This window comes from Schistocerca americana, chromosome 3 (assembly GCF_021461395.2).
Source record: "Schistocerca americana isolate TAMUIC-IGC-003095 chromosome 3, iqSchAmer2.1, whole genome shotgun sequence".
Lineage (NCBI taxonomy): Eukaryota > Metazoa > Arthropoda > Insecta > Orthoptera > Acrididae > Schistocerca > Schistocerca americana.
Genome location: NC_060121.1, coordinates 607,773,218 through 607,795,395, shown reverse-complemented (window position 1 = coordinate 607,795,395; position 22,178 = coordinate 607,773,218). Strand labels below are relative to the sequence as shown.

The window sequence follows — 22,178 nt, the reverse complement described above, 5'->3', positions numbered from 1 at the left end:
GCTGCATCAAACCAGTCAGAAGACTGATGACTCAAAAGAAAAAGGAAAAAAAAAAAGGTCAAACAGCCCCGATCGCATCCGCACCCCATTGTCTGTCGCCTCTGCAGCCCCCCCCCCTCTCTCTCTCTCTCTCTCTCTCTCTCTCTCTCTCTCTCTCTCTCTCTCTCTCTGTTTCTTTCTTTCTTCCGTCCCTTTGTCGTTATCGCCGCCTTTCAACCGCCCCGATGACGTACCCTTAGCACGGCGTCTCCACTTCTCTGTCAGTTCCGATCTCGTGAACTTCACGCATGGATCCACAATAGCAAAAACTGCCTTTCTCACACGATACTCTGACGATCACAAAACTTTTACTTTTCTGAGCGATTCATGATTCTATTGTAATCAAAGAATTTTATCAAGGGAGCGGATACCCTGGGACCAAATTCACATATTAATTTTATGTTAAATATTAATCACATCTGTTTTAATAAAAATAAGAGGACTCTGAGGAGATGGTCACCTTACAACAATTAATTGCTGTAGAGTCCGCATTTTCTCCGCATCTAAGCATGCCTATCTTTGCTGCAGAGTACTTTTTGTTAAGGGTAGCGTACGTCAGATCATTTAGACCTTGATTGATTTGTCTTGTTTTGCAGTTTGGTTAGCTAACTTTAGCTTGTTAATTAGAAACAGCACATTAATGTACAAGCAATGGTAATCAGATGGACCAATTAAAGTAATGTACTTCAGTACCGCATTGACAACTGGTAAAAATAATTTGATGATGTGTGCTAGTCACAGGAGTGCAACGTAGGCACTTTATATGTGCCTCTGCTCGACAAAAAGGGATCAATTGTCGACAGCACCTATATTGGTTGTTAATTTTCTTTACAATGTAAACTGATACTTTACTTTGAACTCTAAACCAAATGAGTTTACGTTTCTCCTTTACAAATATACCCATTCCATTAATAATTAATAACAGTTGGAAGGGCAATTTTATGTGTGTTAACATTATACAGGTTGATTCAGCTGGTTTTTTGTACATTGCAATGTCTTCACGAACAGTATTTTTGTTTTCTCTCGCTCGCTGTGCACAAACCCTTGGTCCTACAGATCGTTTTATAGGAAATTTAATGTAGCTAAATTTTGTACTGTGATAAGATTACACTAGCGTCCTTTTCGAATTATCCAAGAAAACGTACAAAAGTGACCGTCAAAAGCGTTTTTCTGGAATAACTCGAAAACCATGGCTTCCAGCGATAACGCCGCCCAGTAAAAAATACAATTACATTAAATTTCCTACTAAAAGTTCCGGTAACTTTTTAAGACTAATTTTTTGCATATAGCGAGAGAGAGAGTATGAAAATCTCGTGAGTGGGTTTTGAAAGCATTGCGAGTTGCGTAAAACCTATCTGTAGGGGCAGACGAATCACCCTGTACATATGTTTTCAAGTATTTGAGCCGGCCGTTGTGACCGAGCGGTTCTAGGCGCTTCAGTCTGGAACCGCGCGACCGCTAAGGTCGCAAGTTCGAATTCTGCCTCGGGCATGGATACGTGTGATGTCCTTAGGTTAGTGAGTTTAAGTAGTTCTAAGTTCTAGGGGACTGATGACCTCAGATGTCAAGTCCCATAGTGCTCAAAGCCATTTTTTCAAGTATTTGCATCAATTGTCTAGGGGTGATACATCACATCGCGGGGAAAACTTTCTAAGAGATAAAATGTTCGCTGACGCTTTGCAGCGACGCTGGGCGTCCTTGAATATTTGCCAGCCCTGGGACGACGAGATTTCGCCAAACTTGCAAGGTCTACTAACCAGAGTGCTGCAAACTGCCTATCCCACCACATTTTCAACAAGAACACCTTAATAACGCGTGTTTCTAAGCGAAGAAAGATATTTTAGAAGGGAGCCAGGAACTTTAATTCTGCAAGGTCTACCGCCTTTCTTACGGAGTAAATGACTGGATAATACGGAACACACAATGAATAAACACGACGCAAAAACCTACTCTTTGCCGCCCAGCGTCGCCGAAGCGTCGGTGAACAATTTCTCTCAAACAAGACATGTTCTCCATCACGTGACATATCACTCATATTTCTTGAGGCAAAATAAGAGCACATTCGACATATGTACATCTTAACAAAAGCTTACATACAATATTTACAGATCACACTGTAGGTAACATTTTGGTTAGTTAAAAAGGCACGGTCCAGTGTTTGCTGCCGATTCATATCATCGTCGGTACCAATGTGTACATTTTGCATTGTTCATTCAAATCTTCTTGTTGGACCCTCCGTATCTAGGTTGTGGATGGTTTGTGGCACATTGCCACTGTCACAGAATGTTTTTTCAGCATTTCCCCACTTGTGAAACTGGAATTTACATTTTCCGTGATGTGTTCTAATTCTTTTTAATGATAGCCATTCCTTTCTTGGTAAGTTGTTAACAGACCGAGCTCTGCATTGATTTTTAAGTAAATCTAGGCAGGTGGGATTTGAAGAGACCCATTCTTCACGCCATGTCTGATCAGCGGTGAAATTTGGTTTGATGAGGTTATTACCAAGTTTCCATGGTGAGTTTCTGGATTTCAGTCTCGCTGATTTCTGGAGATTGCACTTGCTGATGTATGGGTAATCGAAGGCTACTGCGGCACGTCTGCTATTCTCTTATCGGAGCTTTTTGTCTTCGGAAATGAGGGGGACGGATGATGGATACAATGGCAATAATTTCGAAGGTGTCTATTTGATGGCGTCTTGTACTGTCCCCATTAACTGTTTACTGAGACAAACAGAAAGCTGACAGGCTCACAGATGTGTGCATTTCATTACCAAGCGGCGATGGCGATCAGTGTGTGTGTGTGTGTGTGTGTGTGTGTGTGTGCGTGCGTGCGCAGCAGCAGCAGTCATCGCGTGGCTTCCACGCTGTGTGTAGGCATGTGCAGCATCTGCAGATGGCAGTTACCGCGCACATCGTTGCATCCAGAGCAGACTGGACCAGCCATCTATCTGGCGCGACTCCGACTGATATCCACTGATTCCGCTCACAAACAAGAACTTGAGCAACTTCCCGACAAAAAACAATCTGAGTCGCATAAGCTTATGTCAGTGGAGATATTTATTTTTTTGAGGGGTCTCCCGTGCCTGGCCAGTTTGAATTTTCTAAGCTCGTAATCATGCGCTTATATTTGTCAGAGCCCTGAAAGTAGACCACACCCAATCCATTCTCCTTCAGAGTTCAAGCCGCTTAATTCTTGTGACGTTAAACTTATCTTTGACATGTAGTTTTCTACTGACGAACAATTTTCGAGGCTCGTTGTCGACAGTGTCTTCAATAATTACGAGGGCCGTTCAGAAAGTAACCTCCGGTTGATTTAAAAAAATACACCAAGTTAAATAAAAATATTTTAATATATACATCTTACAACTACATCTTTGCACTATTTTTCTACATAGTCTCCATAGCGATTGAGGCACTTATCGTATCTCTTCACAAGCTTTGAAATTCCTTCTGCATAAAAATCACCCGCTTGTGCCTGGAGCCAGCCTGTGACTGCATCTTTGAGCTCTTCGTCGTCATCAAACCGGTGTGACCCGAGCCATTTCTTCAAATGCATGAAGAGGTGATAATCACTTGGCGCCAGGTGTGGGCTGTAAGGTGGATGGTTGATAACGTCCCACTTGAAGGACTCAAGAAGGGCCGTTGTTCTGCGAGCAGAGTGAGGACGGGCGTTATCGTGCAAAAAACGATACCGGAAGTCAGCATACCACGGCGTTTGTTCTGTATAGCCCGTCGTAACTTTTTTATTGTTTCACAGTACACGTCTTGATTAATGGTCGTACCACGTTCCATGAATTCAACCAACAACACCCCTTTGGCATCCCAAAACACCGTTGCCATCAGTTTTCTGGCAGAAAAATCTTGCGAGGCTTTTCTTGGTTTGGTAGGCGAATTTGAATGTGCCCACATCTTTGATTGTTCTTTTGTCTCAGGGTTCACGTACTTAATCCAGGTTTCGTCACCGGTCACGATTCTGTTTAACAATGGTTCTCCTTCGTCCTCATAACGTGACAGAAAGTCTAATGCAGAGGCCATTCTTTGAGTTTTGTGGTGGTCGGTAAGAATTTTGGGCACCCATCGTGCACAGAACTTACGGTAACCCAATCTTGCTGTCACTATCTCGTACAAGAGAGTCTTAGAAATCTGTGGAAAACCAGTAGACAACTCCGACATTGACAAACGTCGATTTTCACGAACTTTTGCATCTACTGTCTGAACGAGTTCGTCAGTCACCAATGATGGTCTACCACTCCTCTCTTCATCATGAACGTTTTCTCGTCCACTTTTAAATAAACGTACCCATTCATGGACAACTCCTTCACTCATAACTCTTGGTCCTTACACGGCACAAAGCTCACGATGAATAGCTGCTGCAGAATATCCTTTGGCTGTAAAAAACCTAATGACAGCACGCACTTCACATTTGGCGGGGTTTTCTATTGTAGCACACATTTCAAACTGCCACAAAAACTAAACTAGCACAGGTACGACGTTCACTCGACCACGGCTTGATGCCGACTGACCTGTTGAGTGCGTGAACGCACAGATGGCGTCGCTACTCCCCCCACAACCCGCACTGTGACCAATCGGAGGTTACTTTCTGAACCGCCCTCGTATATTCGTCGAAACAAACCAGAATCTACGTAGACGTGCTTTAGCTTGTTCCGACTTCTTTACTTGTAGTGGAGACGGACATTTGAAATACATCGCATACCTAACTGCCAAATACTATAGTTATCTCTTCCTATAAAACTCTCAGTCGCAAGCAATTGAAATCTTATTTGGTGAAACCATTGTATCCACGATTGTCATTCCAAATTACTGCTTTTCTTCCTTCTCTTCCGTTTCTCTGGCGTTACCGATAATATACGTTTTTCACTACAAATATTTTCCGGTCTTATTACAATAATCGTTTTCGGTTCAAATGGCTCTGAGCACTATGGGACTCAACATCTTAGGTCATAAGTCCCCTAGAACTTAGAACTGCTTAAACCTAACTAACCTAAGCACATCACACACACCCATGCCCGAGGCAGGATTCGAACCTGCGACGGTAGCAGTCCCGCGGTTCCAGACTGCAGCGCCAGAGCCGCACGGCCACCGCGGCCGGCAATCGTTTTCGTCTGAGCAAATGTGTTTCACCAGTGTTGTGGAATCATCAGTAACATTTTTCGTGTAGCAACACCTATGGATTACAGGCAGTTCCTCCTATAATTCCATCTGCATTTTTATCTCTCTCTCTTCCCAATAATAAAAACAGATTACAAGTCAAAATTGATACTAAAGTAGTATTCAACCATTCATTCATAGGCGAATAAAAGATATGTGACATACATGATGCAAAGATGATTTAAATTTTAACTTGTAACCAATGTAATTTTTGGACAAAATGAGAAGGAACTGTAGAAGCACATTATCACTTTAGTAATATAAACTAAATAGTATGTCATATTTGATTGCACGTACTCCTGTACTAGAGTGCTTCTCAGGTTCTGCAACAGTAACATATTCAGACGCTATAAATCGCTATTTTTTCCAGGAAGTTTGTTAAAAAATTATTGTACATACCTTGAAGTAAACGTCGGCGACGGGAAAGAGGAAGATGGCGGACCTGCAAGAAGAAAAAGATCTTTAACCTTAATTCTGTTGAGGCTAAGCAGCGATTCTTAAATCCAACTATACTTGGTCACGATTTTGCCTTTTTCTTTCGCGTTGCGGTAGACTTCTGAATGCAGGTTCAGCTTGGAAAAATGACTCCTAAGTAAGTAGCAGAACGGCGGCCAATGAGCGTGCTAGAAAAACCTGCTTCGCCGCATGGTAATTACAGCACCAAGGCCTGTTTTCCCGAAGGAAAGTATTACACCTAGAACTAGGCCTTAGAGAAACGTTATTTACAGATAGCTACATGAAAATTATATCGTTGATCTTACTGATGGAAATATGGACTCGAAAAATATTTCCCGTTTACCTTAACCATTTAAACAGTTGAACCTCTCTCACGCGAAGCGTGATAGCCGTATTACCATGTGCTGTGGCATTGCCACGTATGAAGTGAGAGCGAGAGGTGCAAAGCTCACCACGACAGATAACCCCGTGCTCCCGGCAAGCAATAGAAGAAAGAGGTATTTCTTGCGAAAAACACACTATTAAATTCCATCGACCATCTTTCAGGCTGGCAACTGCACAACTGTTTCAGCCCTCAGGAAGTTGATCCCGCAGTGACCATGAAGATAGAAGTAGACTAATGCATCTCCTACAGAGGTGAACAAGCCCCCATATTCGATTAGCGGGTGGAACAGGACGAAACTTTATTGAATGGTACAAGCAGACATTAAGATGATTTTAATCAGACATTCTAGAACTTAGATTGGAAATCACGTTAGTGGTTAAGAACTTTTATTCCACTGTTTCACACATCATGTAACTCTGCCACAAATATTTTTCAGTCCCATGTTGTGTTTATGGGCAGCTGAGCTTTACGTATAAAAATTCAGCCTGCATTTGTTTGTGCTCGAAAAATTCTGTCGATTGACTTGAAATTCTGACACGACGTTGCATTCGAATACATATGCGTTTTCGTATGCCTATTTTTAGTACATGTAATATGTAAAGAAATAGCCGAGCGGTTCTAGGCGCTACAGTCTGGAACCGCGCGGCCGCTACGGTCGCAGGTTCGAATCCTACCTCGAGCATGGATGTGTGTGATGTCCTTAGGTTAGTTAGGTTTAAGTAGTTCTAAGTTCTAGGGGACTGATGACCTTAGAAGTTAAGTCCCATAGTGCTCAGAGCCATTTGAACCATGTAAAGAAATATGTATATACAAAAGCGAAACGTTATTACCAGTTCTGGACCCATTTACTTCAAATTTTTTACACGTTACTGTAGTGAATATGTACATATGGGGAGAAGTTGTTAGCAAACATCTTGAATAGTTTTTGACCGATTTAATTCAGCTTTTAAACTACACTGTACTAAACATTGAGACAACAGAATCCGAATTTCCAATAACAATAAACAAGGCTAAAGGTCAGTGAGAGAGGAGAGGAGGAGATCGATAGAGGGGTGGAAGGAAATTGACATAGAGAGCGGAAAGGAGGAGAGGGACAGAGGAGGCAGGAGGAGATGAAGAGGGGGGAGGAGCTGATGGACAGAGAGAGAGGGTAAGCAAGGAGGAGGAGATGGACAAAGACAGGGTAGGATATGGACAGAGAAAGGAGGAGGTGGTGGAGGAGGAGGAGGAGGAGGAGGAGGAGGAGGAGGAGATTGAGACGCGCTCTCTCTTTTCGTTCTAACTGAGCCACAGCAACGCGTGGCCTGGTACAGGTAGTGAAACATAAAACGTCATTATATACTGTCACTTTCTTAGTAGCAGAAAGTAATGAGGTTGTATTTTGGGTGGATGACAAAGCTGTCAGTATCTTTGAACAATTTTTCGAATACACTCGATGATCTCTGAAGGTCAAATTTATTTGGCTAGTCGACCGTTACAAATTATGCATTCATCAGCCACAGTACTTGGACCACCTGCTTAATAGCATGTTGGGCCATAGCGTGTTAGCCCAGCTTCGGAATGCAATACAGCAGCGATTCGACGTAGCACGGATTCGACAAGTCATTAGTAAGTTTCTGGTTTATGTGTCATCAGATGTCTACGCAATGGTCACTTACTTCCGGTAATTACTGGCCCGTGGGTCGTGGGGGCGGAGTTGGCGTCCGATACCGTCCCAAATTTGTTTCATCGGGTTCAGACAGGCGAATTTAGTGGCCAAGACATACATGTAAGCTTACTTTCAAGCTTCTCAAACCACTGCATCACAATTTGGGACATGAGCAGCTATCTTGCTGGAAGAAGGGGAAGGCGTCAAGTATTTTTTTGAGAACAGTTCTCATTGAGTACAGCGGTATGGGATAAATTATTTTAAAAAGGACACAAACAGTATGGATCGAAAAAACATTTATTTTGTAGCAACCGATTTCGGTCAATTTTTGACCATCTTCAGACCCCCATATCCCGATGGTAGGCGGTGGCGGTGAATGGAGCGGGTGTTATAACTCAGCGGTTCACGTTCGTGTAGTTATAACTCTCTACATTCACCAACACCGTATACCATTTTGGTATGAAGGTCTGAAGATGGCCAAATCTGACCGAAACAGGTTACCACAAAATATACCATTTTGGTATGAAGGTCTGAAGATGGTCAAATCTGACCAAAACCGGTTACCACAAAATAGATGTTTCTTTGCGGTCGAGATTGTGTTCAGTTTTGAAGACATCAAACATGAACGGATGCTGATAATGCCCAGTAATGTTCACAGTGTCGGAAGCTGTCACCGTGCCTTCGATTACTACTACTGGTCCCGTAGAATCCGAGGTGAACGTTCTCCATAGCATACTACTGCCCCCACCGGCCTCCGTCCGCGGTGCTGTGGTCGTTTCGAGCATTCCTTCGCCTGGATAACGGCTATCCAGAGTCAACCATCGACCTGGTGTAACAATAATCGTGATTCAGCCGACCAGGTGACACGTTTCCTTTTATCCACTGTGCGATCTAGATGGTCCGGTTCCCACTGCAATCGTAATTGACGACGTCACTGGGTCAACGTGGGAAAATGTAGCATTCCTATTCTCAACAAATTATGGACAAATGGGAAAGACTGATAATGAACACATAGTGATTAGCCAAAACTTTATGATGATTCTAGCGACAATACCGGCCGAAACACTGAAAATGTTTCTGACGAAGTTCATATTATTATGATCCGATGCCTGAGAACGAGTATGAAGCTGGTCGGCTGTATAATGCTATCGTGAACATCAAAGAAAAATCGTTGAACAACGGTGAAACCAAGAGTAGTCGACGAGCCTTTCCATTTGTGGATCAAGAAGAAAAAAAAAATGCTCTGTCCGCCACGGTAGCTGCGCGATATGCGTGACAGATTGCTAACCGAAGGGGCCCGTGCTCGATTTCCGATCGGATCGCAGATTTTCCCCGTTCGGGGACTGGATGTCGTGTTGTAGTTACGTTCCCACTGTCATGTCTGACGGTAGACTGTTGATGTGGCTGTATGGGCATGTACCGAAGACCATTAAAATACATTAATTAAAAAAATAACTGAGGCTTGAACTACAACGTGAGGTGAAACCAATGCCACCAATTCATTACAGTGATCATATTTGATGTGCGAGGGGGTAAATTTGATCGTCACTGCTGCGACCGACCGGACATGTCAAGCAGCAAGAGTTATCATTGATTCTAAAATACTTCAATGACACATTGTCTGAAACATGGTCCAAGACCTCCACCAAGTAGAAGGCACGCATCGGATTTCGTTATAAAATCCCGTAGAGTAGGCCTGAAAACATAAACCATGCTGACAGGGAAGGGGGAGGGGGTGGAAGTTCAAAATGGTTCAAATGGCTCTAAGCACTATGGGACTTAACATCTGAGGTCATCAGTCCCCTAGACTTATAACTACTTGAACCTAAGGACATCACACACAGCCATGCCCGATTCGAACCTGCGGCCGTAGCAGCAGCGTGGTTCCGGACTGACGCGCCTACAACCGCTCGGCCACAATGGCCGGCGGAAGTGATTGCGCCAGCTCTCCTGGAGTCAGAAAATTACGTGGAAACGTGTGCAGTTCAAACAGATGACGTAAGCTATCAACAGGTTCTACCATTCGAGACGTTCCTCTTGTAGACAAAGAATTATATTGCCATGTCAGACAGTTGTAGAGAAATGGAAGCGCAATATATAATTTATGTGGTATAGATGGGAATGGCTGCAAATGTTGAACGTGCTTTGCATTTTGCAGCATTATATAGACAAGTAAAATGACATTCTGTCGGCAGGATCGGCCTCAACGGAAAGCATTACTCGCGACATAAAATGCCATACTGCCCCCAACATAAATTCGCTCCCGGGCAACGTAAAAATTGAGGAGTTACTTGAGTCAGAAATTTTTGTATTCTGACCCCACGCCCTTCCAAAACCACATCCAAATGACGCAACTGATGAGGAAGACAAGGCAGTCGGTCGGTTTCGACTGGCCCGTCTGAGGCCAGAGCGACGGAGCTGGGCAACGTAAAATACCTACTGGACATCCACAAGTTTGGAATATATCAAAATCCTTGCCAACGGCATCTGTCATACATAAAAAAAGTGATGCTACACTGAACATCGGCGGCAGACACGTCTGAAATAACGTGAGAAATCGGCAAGCTAGACACACTGCTTGCCGACTGGGCACTTCACGGATTTCATTCAAGTAAAAAAGACCCAGATCTCTTTCTTGAATCACAAAATAAGACGATGAAATTAAAATCGTGGAGACTGTTATAAACCTGATGTCGCCACTACTACCATTACTACTACTATTGTTGTTGCTGTTGCTGTTCTCCACTGCCCCACTCATTTTACTTGGTGGTGATACCATACAATGATAATTAAACCAATTACGTTCTCCAAGATCACGACAACTAGTCTACAAAAGACATACTCCCTATTAGCTTCCGTCTAGGGACCTTCGGTCGACGTTTAATGATTTACTGACCTTTCGGCAGCACGAGTTGCTGACATTATCAAAGATTCACTCTGCATTGCTACCAGAAATCGATGGTGACCGACAATGTCAGCCACTCGTACGGAGAAAGGTCAGTATATCATTAAACGTCGGCCGAAGGTCGCGAGACAAAAGCCAATAGACAATAAATCAACAAGCACCCCCGAAAGCCTCAACAATTTTATATTCAGTTTTCAGCGTAAGTATCTTCCTGTCTGGAACAACGCCGGTGTCCGATTATACCACATCGGCCTCTATCAGGAAGGTGATTTGAACAGCTGTATTGATAGTTGTAGTGTTATGCTAAGTTATTATTATTACTATTATTATTATTGTTATTATTATGTAGTGAGACTCAAAAAGAAGTATAACGATAGTACTACTTCTATGCACCTTCGTCAAAGAAGCAGAAAACGGAGCCACCACTACCAATCACAAGATTGCTTGCGGAGTCAGGAATAGAATTATACCAGTACCAGGAGTAAACGATGGAATTTTTGCCTGAGGTCAGTTTCAGTCAAATTCCTTAGGTGACTGACATGGGTTAAAATATGCGAAAGCCTCACCCACATCGCTAGTAACAATTAACAAGCCGGCCGCTGTGGCCGAGCGGTTCTAGGCGCTTCAGTCCGGAACCGAGCTGCTGCTACGGTCGCAGGTTCGAATCCTGCCTCGGGCATGGATGTGTGTGATTTCCGTAGGTTAGATCGGTTTAAGTAGTTCAAAGTCTAGGGGACTGATGACCTCAGATGTTAAGCCTCATAGTGCTTAGAGCCATTTGAACCATTTGAACAATTAACAGAGTGAAGAAGTAATGGAAACAAAAAAGTTAGGACAGGGTTTGAAGTTGTTGTCGGCAGCCTACTACATGTTCAATCATTAATTTAGAGAGATCTGCTTCCACGACCGGCTTAGGGATTTTAAAATACGATCTTCAGGTGTATGAAATTGTCTTTGGTAACACACAAAAAGCGATCGACCAGGTCAGTGCTAGAGCTCCATTCATTGCATGTTGGCGGAGACAGACTGCCGCCGGGCAGTCTCACGGTAGGAACGCCAACTACTACTGTATGGAAAGTCACGCCGGAGGTCGAAACTCATAATTTCATACACCTGAATACGGGATTTTAAAATCCCGAAACCGGTCGTTGTTTGAATAAAAATTAATACGACTGAAGCGGATCTCTAAGTTAATTATCATGCTTCTCGGTTGCGGATGTCCAGCGTGCCAGATTTTCATTGGGTGGGAAGAAACAGCACAATTGTCGAGCAGTAACGGACATTTAGTTGCAATGGAATGGTGCGGTCACTGTGAGTGCATATTACACTATGGTGACAGTGTGACAACTGGCAGGGAGTGTTTTGTAACCAGTAAGAGTGTAGCCATGTATGGAAGTGAAACATGGACGATAAATACTTTAGACAAGAAGAGAATAGAAGCTTTCGAAATGTGGTGTTACAGAAGAATGCTGAAGATTAGATGGGTAGATCACATAACTAATGAGGAGGTGTTGAATAGAATTGGGGAGAAGAGGAGTTTGTGGCACAACTTGACTAGAAGAAGGGATCGGTTGGTAGGATATGTTCTGAGGCATCAAGGGATCACCACTTTAGTACTGGAGGGCAGCATGGAGGGTAAAAATCGTAGAGGGAGACCAAGAGACGAATACACTAAGCAGATTCAGAAGGATGTAAGCTGCAGTAGGTATTGGGAGATGATGAGGCTTGCACAGGATAGAGTAGCATGGAGAGCTGCATCAAACCAGTCTCAGGACTGAAGAGCACAACAACAACAACATTATGCTTTACAAACTGCCACAGATAGACTGTGATGTTGGCACCTGTATGTAAGAAGGGTGTACTACGAATATGTTGCGTTAGAGGGACCAAGTAAAATTCTACTACGCCTCACCAGCGTTCATTACGCAGTACTAAAGCTATTGTATGGTGTGCAGTGTTCTGTCACGGGGTCGTAGACCTTTACTTCTTTGGAGATAGAGGAGGCTCTGCTATGTGAAAGCAACGGACCCCCACTGTGGTCGGGTGGTGTCTCGGTAGCTCGCCCTTTGACGTCTGAACAGAATAGGCAAAAATATCGGGCGCAACTATTCTCTGGGGATGGTAGTGACTGTACGGCGCCTTCCACTCAGGGCTAGTAGAGAAGCCGGCACTGTCGACAACAGCATGGACGACGCCATAGCCTTACTTCCTTGAGAAGTACCCAGCTTCCAGCGGACCTTCGCTTTCCTAATGACATTCACTGACTGCCTCCTGCCGACAAAGGGGATCCAGAAACCATATCGGGAGAGCACCTTCCCATTTATAAAAAGGCAATGCTTTTCTCCTATCAAATACGCTCAGTTCACTCTAAATAAAATTAACCATGAATTACGTAGCGATATGTGACAGAAACGTCGCAGCCTTTGTAATACAAAACAATTATTACCGCTAAGGATGGATGACATACTGTACACTGAAGTGTAGTATTGATACATCGAAATGAACTTACATTTTGTTGACACTTCGATACATTTACGTTCTTTTATTCAATGCACCGACTGGACAAACCCGTCTGTTGTTGCATTAAATAATTTTTTGTCACCTGAGAGGGCACGAGACATGGCTCATGAACATTCGTTCGTTTCGTTTCTTTGGAAACTTGTGGTAGGATCTTATGGGACCAAACTGCTGATCTCATCGGTCCCTAAGCTTACACACTACTTAATCTAACTTTCGCTAAGGACACCCCCATGCCGAGGAAGGACTCGAACCTCCGACGCGAGGAGCCGCGCGAACCGTGATAGCACGGCCTGGCCTGCGCGGCTACCCCGCGCGGCGCTCGTTTCGTGAACCATAACATGATCATCACTGAACCAATCTAGTGCGGTAGTAAAAAAAAATTAAAATAAAATATTAAGGGAGTTAAAAGATAGAATCTTGATGAATCTTGGTATTACTTTCAGCCGGCCGGGGTGGCCGAGCGGTTCTAGGCGCTACAGTCTGGACCCGCGCGACCGCTACGGTCGCAGGTTCGAATCCTGCCTCGGGCATGGATGTGTGTGATGTCCTTAGGTTAGATAGGTTTAAGTAGTTCTAAGTTCTAGGGGACTGATGACTTTAGAAGTTAAGTCCCATAGTGCTCAGAGCCATTTTATTACTTTCAGAAAGTTATGATTGTGTTATCTTTGCTCACACATACAAACTGTGTTGAAGAGGCTGTGTGAGCACCATGTTTAGTTCCAAATAGTACCATTTGATAAGCTAGCTGATGAGGCTCACTTTCTGGATGTCAAACTTCGCACTCTGTATCTACCCCGCGTCATTTGTTACATGTATGGTTCATAATTTGCGCCCAATTCAAGATTTAAATAACCACACACCATTGTGTACAGTCCAGAGTGATTACAACATCAGCAGGTCAAACGAAATATGTGCGTAATTCGTAAAAATGATTCCTCTATACCTTCATCTGTACTTTGCAAACCACTGTGAAGGTCGACGCAGCGGGTAAAGATTAACCATATACAAATAAATGTACAGACGCCCTTTAGTATAATTTGGAAAAACGGAAGTAATGAACAGTAAAACTGCGTCAATATATTTATCGAGCGAGCAGGCGAAGGAAAGATAATCGTAGTAAGAACGCGCACAAGAAAGTCTGTCGTAAAAAAAGAATCGTATTCACGAAATAATCCTTGGTGGCGAACATAAGTGTAACAGGAAGAGAAACTACAACCGCCGAAAGTAGTTTCTGTTACTGAGGTGTGTTGTTAGCAAATAACTATAAGCCTCACCACAGCGTCAAATACATTTAGCGAGACTACAGCAAAACTGAAGGCAATACAAATAATTACCAACACTTTAGCTATTAAGAGAGAATATATATAACATATCTTGAGTGTGAAGATTATGTCTGGCAAGCAGACCCAGTCAGTTCGACAGCATCATTGGGTGACAATTAGCTGAGGTGCCATGGAACAGTGCTAGGAAACTGACAGCTGCGGACTACGTGAACATAATTATGGGGCCCCTGCATCCCTTCTCACTGTCTTACAAGACGGGTGTCTTTGATCAGGAGAACTGCCCGTGTCACAAGGCCAGAATCGTGCTGGCATGGTTTGACGAGTGCGTTAAATCTTCCGTCCAGTGAATTAGCGACGAAGGTCGCTGTGCTGGTCCGTCTGATTCCCTCGTCACGCTTCCGTTTCATGATATGCAAACATTTCATAAACGATCTCATATGTTCAGATATGTGCTTACTCTAGAGGCAGACAAGTGGGGTGCACGAATTCCGTCGTGGGAGGAGGGGTGGCGTCAGGAATGGAATGCAGCCATCCCATGTCACTGAGAATTGCTTCAGCTCATGCAACCATACATACTTTCTAGGATAACTGGACAAGATAAGGATGAGGCTGAAGCAGCAGCTCCGTGTTCAACTGTGAAAAACAATCGTGTTCTGCAAACTTCGATATATTATTTTATATATCGTCATAATACGAATGACCCTATACGATATATTTAATCGAAAGGTATCGCTGTTTTTGTTTTAATGGGGAAGTGGCAACAAAACGACTATTCCCTTCGGTGTCTAGAATGTATGAGACTGGCGATATACCATCAGACTTCCGGAAAAACATCCACACAATTCCGAAGATAGAAAGTGCTGCTAATTGCGAGAATTATTGCACAGTCAGCTTAACAGCTCATGCATCCACGTTTCTGACAAGAATAGTGTGCAGAATAATGGAAAAGGTTGAGGATGTTTTAGATAACAATCAGTGTGGCTTTAGGAAAGGTAAAGACACCAGAGAGGTAGTTTTGAAGTTGGGGATAAAAATGGAAGCAAGACTGAAAGAAAATCAAGACTCGTTCATATGATTTGTCGACTTGGGAAAAGTGTCCGACGACGCGAAATGGTGCAAGATGTTTCAAATTCTGAGGAAAATAGGTGTAAGCTATAGGGACAGATGTGTAATATACAAGAGCCAAGAGAGAATAATAAGAGTGGACGACCAAGAACGTAGTGCTCGTATTAAAAAGTGTGTAAGACAGAGAGGCAGCCTTTCGCCCCTACTGTTCAATCTGTACATAGAAAAAGCATCGATTGAAATGAAAGGAAGGTTCAGGAGTGGAATTAAACTGCAAGGTGAAAGGATATCAATGATACGATCTGCTGATGACATTGCTATCCTGAGTGAAAGTGAAGAAGAATTAAATGATCTGCTGAACGGAATGAACAGTCTAATGAGTACACAGTATGGTTTGAGAGTAAATGAAGAAAGACGAAAGTGATGATGAAACGTCCCCTAAGATAAATATAAAAATGACAGTGCTGGAAAACCTCTTATGTTATTTGATTTTCAAACAGCTGAGCAAAACTGAACGTACTCAGACATTTCTCTCTTTACTTATTATGATCATCACTAAACTGACACACAACATTTTTAGTGCAACGCAATGTGACCAATCCGATTTTCAATAATCTCTACAAATGAATAGCCCTGACGAACAATAACCTATACCTTTCGTGAATGACGTACCCCACAAAAATCTTCGTTACTAGAACTACTGCAATACAGCGAGCGCCAAATCTGCCAGCTAAATGAAAGATTCTAACAACTGAAGGAACTAACTACCGATAGGCATAGTTAGCAAATGAAAGATTTTGATCGGGAGCAAACAATGGATTTACCTTAATAATGTTCAAAAGTCATCATATATATCTATCAATTCATGACATCTGTCATTACAAATTTTCTTTTTCTGGCGGACACACGTCCAGGTCGTCCGCTTATAGTGACCTCTCAAAACTCTGGCATCTCTCTCTCTCCACATCCACCACTGCTGGCGGCTCACCTCCAACTGCCCAACGCTATGCGCTGTTCACATCCAACTGCCCAACACTACACAAGCGAATATTCCAAGAATGAGTGCAACCAGCCACAGACTGCACACAGCACAGTCAGTGATTTTCATACAGAGCTCTACGTGGCGTTACCAAGATAAAAACCTGAACACCCTACTTGCAATGAGAAGTAGCAGAAATGAGAACGACAATAAACTGAATATCAGGCTACCTACGTAGCAAAATAACCAATGACGGACGGAGCTAAGAGGAAGTCAAAAGCAGTCTGGCACTGGCAAAGAGGGGCGGGCATTCCTGGCCAAGAGAGTCTACTAATATCAATTGGTTCAAATGGCTCTGAGCACTATGGAACTTAACTTCTGATGTCATCAGTCCCCTAGAACTTAGAACTACTTAAACCTAACTAACCTAAGGACATCACACTCATCCATGTCCGAGGCAGGATTCGAACCTGCGACCGTAGCGGTCGCGTGGTTCCAGACTGTAGCGCCTAGCACCGCTCGACCACTCCGGCCGGCTACTAATATCAAATATCGGCCTTAATTTCAGGAAGAAATTTCCGAGAATGTACGTCTGGAGCACAGCATTGTATTGTAGTGAAACGTTTGAGATGTGGTGCTACAGAAGGATGTTGAAACTTAGATAGACTGATAACATGAGGAATGAGGCTATCCTCCGCAGTATCGTCGAGGAAAAGAATATATGGAAGACACTGACAAAAGGAAGGGGCAGGAAGATACGACAACGTACGACATGAGGGAATAACTTCCATGGTATTAGAGGATGCTGTAAAGGGTAAAATCTGTAGACGAATACATCCAGCGAATGGTTGAGGACGTAGATTGTAATTGCTACTCTGAGATGAAACGTTGAGCGGCGAGAAAAACGCGCCATATCGCACTGCGTGCCGAAAGGCTGTTAGTGGCACCTGGGAAAAGGTCTCGTGCACCAGCAGCTGGCTGCCCACGTAGGAGGCGGTTCTCACACGTATTTTATGACCGGAGCACCCCGGCCGCCTTTGTACCGGGGCGCCACAAAGTGGGCCAGCGGAGCGCGACACTGCGCGGCGCGGCGCGTAACGACCGGCTTGCGTTTCCCGCAGCCTCTTGCGGCGCCCTGCTCCCTGTTGCCACTGTGGCCGCGTGGCTGACGGCTGCCTGCGGTCTACGCTTCTTGCCACCAGCCGTCACACCTCCGGCCACCTCACCTCGGCGTGAGGCTCTGATTCCCAAAGGTGCTGCTCTGCACTTCTTTGTTCACGGTTTCAGGTGTGCGTAATCGATACGTTCTCCCATGCCGCAGCAGGATGGCGCAGAAAAACGAAAAATTTGAAATTATCAGGGAAACTTAACAAAACATTATTTGATACTGAAAGAATGAAAATTTCATTAGGCATAACTTTTTAAAAGCCACGTCACTTAATTGGCGTCCATTTCACCGTACACGTTCAGCAAGTCGATTCAATAGACTTTGCACAATACGGTTCAATGTGTTCTCCATGATGTCGGCAAAAGTTTATATAATGTGAGTGTTCATCTGGGCAAGTTTTGATATCCTAGTCAGGTACACAACGCTGTTTAGGTGTACCCATGAGAAGTAATCCCGGAATTCTGGTGATCATGGCGGCCCTGAAAAATTGTTTTGTGTTGAGAACAACAGCTGAAAGAATCCATATTCCAGAAACAAACCACTTTCACCTGTATATGAACTTTTACAGGCATATAATCAGTTTCGTGACATCAGACCACGTCATCAGATGTACATCTACAAGACAGGAAATGTTTCGATAAAAAAAAAAAGAAGAAAAGAAAACAAACAAACACACACACACACACACACACACACACACACACACACACACAGATACCTATGCTCTGACAATCAACATGAAATACTCACACGTTAGTAAAACATTTAAGCTCTGATAGGAGGCCCTCAGTCATTCGCATGATATTTGGACACTCGCGATAATGTTTGCAATTTTCTCCACTATGTGTACGATGGCGCTAGTGCCCACCGCGACACACATGAGCACACTGACTAGCAGCGTGGCCCTGCAGGGTGAGGCGGTTTTAGGGGTGTTGTCCGCCGCTTCCTGGTATGAAGTATTTTCTTAACCACAGGCTTTCAGTTTTGCCAGCTGCAGACTTTTATCTTTTCTTGTTTTCTCAGTTTTCTCTTTTGATTGTAGGTAAATGTGCTTTTAACACGTCAGTTTTTCAGCTGGACAATTTGAACAATGGCGCCCTTCCCTTGTTAGGGCTTCAATGTTTTACTGACGAGTGAGTATTTCATACTGGCTGTCATAGAGCATACATTATTAGGATAGCTACCTGTGTTTTTCATAATAATGTGGATTATACGTTTCCTTCCTTCTAGATGTGCATTTGAAGATATGGTCTAACATGACGAAACCAGTCTTGTTCATATACAACTGAAAGTGGTTTATTTCTGAAGCATTCCTTGAAGTTATGCAATCCCCAAACGAACGTTTCACTGTAGCCATAAACAGTGAGGCTGCATCCTGTTGGAACCACGTGTGTCGAATGTGATGATTTGGAAGAGAGCCAAAAATATCTACCAACTTTGTTGTCCTCAATACAAATGAGTCATCCCACCAACAAGCTTGGCACGAAGAAGTCGACACACCAAGAGTGGGAAGTTTCTTCACCGTTCGCCGTTTTTTCGTGAAACAAACGATATTCTCGCCCGTCACATTCGCAACACCATTGAATCACCCCCTTCATATCGAGGGTTTTTTTTTTTTTTGTTGAGGAGCGACATCTGTTTTTCATAATCATCCGATCGCCGCCCACCATGACGTTCACTCATTTCCCAGACGCCATTTGATCCTGATTGCCGGCGGGGTGGCCGAGCGGTTCTTGGCGCTACAATCTGGAACCGCGCGACCGTTACGGTCGCAGGTTCGAATCGTGCCTCGAGCATGGATGTGTGTGATGTCCCTAGGTTAGTTAGGTATAAGTAGTTTCTAGGGGAGTGATGACATCAGAAGTTAAGTCCCATAGTGCTCAGAGCCATTTGAACCATTTTTGATCCTGATGGGTGAATCGTGTGGGAAAATGTAAGTATTGCAATTGCAGAAAACTTTAGGAAAATGACTCCCATATCCAACACTACGTCTCGGCGCATCCTTCTTAATCGACAGAACATTAAAAACTGAATACTGAGTTACAAAGGAAGAGCAATTTTAGTTTAAATCTGCAAAAACAAATTGACCGTTGCTTCATATGTAGTCTGCGTTCTGTACCTAGCAAAGTAACTTTATGGATGTGACACCTGCATAATGATCTTTATGAGTTGGGATTATACACCGATGACCCAAAACCTTGTGTGTACTTCCCACCAGGAGATTCAGTAGTGTGGGCACATAATGCCTTTTTCTTTACTCTTGCTTCCATTATTAACCGCAACGTCAGAATTTCCTCTTTCGTGCCTTTACCTTTCCTAAAGCCAACTCATCGTCATCTAGCGCACCCTCAATTTTCTTTTCCATTCTTTTGTACATTATTTTTGTAAGCAATTGGATGCATGAGTTGGTAAGCTGATTGTGCGATAATTCTTGCACTTGTCAGCTCTTGCCGTCTACGGAATTGTGCGGATGATGCTTTTTCGAAAGTCAGATACTATGTCGCCAGACTCATTCATTCTACACACCAGCGTGAATAGTCGTTTTTCTGCCACTTTCCCCAATGATTTTAGAAATTCTGATGGAATGTTATCAATCCTTCTCCCTTATTTGATCTTAAGTCCTTGAAAGCAATTTTAAATTCTGATTCTAATACTGTATCCCCTATCTCTTCTAAATCGACTCCTGTTTCTTCTTCTATGACATCAGACAAACTCCCCCCTCATAGAGGCTTTCATTGTATTCTTTCCACCTATCCGCTCTCTCCTCTGTATTTAAAAGTGGAATTCCCGTTGCACTCTTAATGTTATCACCCTTCCTTTTAATGATACCGAAAGATGTTTTGACTTTCCTGTTTGCTTAGTCTGTCCTTCCGACAATCCTTTCTTTTTCGATTTCTTCAAATTTTTCCTGCAGCCATTTCGTCTTACCTCCCTGCACTCCCTATTTATTTCATTCCTCAGCGACTTGTATTTCTGTATTCCTGAGTTTCCCGGAACATTTTTGTATTTCCTCCTTTCATCGATCAAGTGTAAAAACCAATAAAGGCGTGTGGAAATCATTCTACTGATACAGGAGTCTTAAATCGGGAAATCCACTGACATAAGCGACTCTGACGAAGAACAGGTTATTATGGCATAGCACCTAGGAATGAGTATCTCGGAAACGGCAAAGTTAGTTGGTTGTTCGAGTGCCACTGTCGTGATAATCTATTTCAGGCGTTCAAAGAACAGCGACACCACGAGTAGGCGACAAGGTTTTGGTCATCCACGTCTCGTCACAGAACGTTGAGGTTAGCCCACTGAGAAAAGCGTGATAGTTGGAGATGTGTGGAAGATTTGATGACAGAACAATGCTAGTGCAAGTGTAAGTATTTCGAACACACTGTTCAGTGCTCGTGTTCAGTGCCAGTGCTGAACATGTGGTTCTGCAGCAAGTGACCCTTAAATGTCCCCTGGTTGGCCCAAAGACATCAGTTATTACGACTGTGGTGAGTACAGCGTCACCGAGAATGGACCGTGGATCAATGGAAACGTTTCGCCTGTTTAGATGAATTGCGTTCCTTGTTACACACATTGTTGTCAATGGTCGTATCTGGAATCAACGCACCCAGGGGAATAACTGCTCGAAACATGCTCTGCATCACAGATGCAGCCCTATCGGCTCCCATGGAAGGAGTGCTAGGAACTGGAGGCACCATGACACCTGTGGACTAAGAGACTTCATTGCGGGCCACCTGTACCCTTTCTAGCCGGCCGGAGTGGCCGAGCGGTTCTAGGCGCTACAGTCTGGAACCGCGCGACCACTACGGTCGCAGGTTCAAATCCTGCCTCGGGCTTGGATGCATGTGATCTCCTTAGGTTAGTTCGGTTTAAGTAGATCTAAGTTCTAGGGGACTGATGACCTCAGAAGTTAAGTCCCATAGTGCTCAGAGCCATTTGAACCATTTGTACCCTTTCTTATTGATGTCGTCCGTGACGGTGATGGTATCTTTCATCAGGCTAACTATCCGTGTCACAAGGCCAGAATTTCGTTACAACGTTTTGACAAGCATGATAGTGAACTCACGTTGATATTGTGACCACCAAATGCGCCTCATCTGAACGCAATTGGAAACGTCTCGGGTGCTAACGCGCGGGACCTCTGCGGCCACAAATCACTGGCCCGTAATTTGTGGGAACTGCGTGAAGTGTGCCCAGCAGGATCGTTGCAAAGCAGGATCGCTGCCATGCAGGATCGCTGCTGTATACAGTTCCAAAGGTAGACCAATACACAATAAAGCAATTGGTCATAATGTTTTGGCTCAGGAAAGAAAATTCGACAGAATGTTGCTTTCGTCTTGATGACGGTAATGAACCCTATTGGGATTGACTTCGTGGGTCATCCCGAACCATTTTCTCGCTATGGAGTTCCATACTGCTATATCATATTCAGTAGTTAATGCCCCTTTACGTACGATGAAGAAATCTAAAGAGGTGAAACAAGGACACCGTCAATGGGATCAGCACTAGACATGACGTCAGCAGTAGTTTAGTTTACGGCGGCGCAGCCAGTGGGCGCGACT

General features: G+C 43.7%; 1 protein-coding gene across 2 annotated transcripts in view; it reads right to left on the bottom strand.

Annotated features, from left to right (window-relative positions):
- The window catches only part of LOC124605458 (tetraspanin-9), a 534,333-nt gene that overhangs the window by 208,340 nt on the left and 303,815 nt on the right, over positions 1–22,178 (bottom strand). For both annotated transcript variants that reach the window (XM_047137144.1, XM_047137145.1), the window contains exon 3: positions 5,607–5,649. The gene's annotated coding sequence lies outside the window, so the exon portion shown is untranslated. The remainder of the gene's footprint in view (positions 1–5,606; positions 5,650–22,178) is intronic.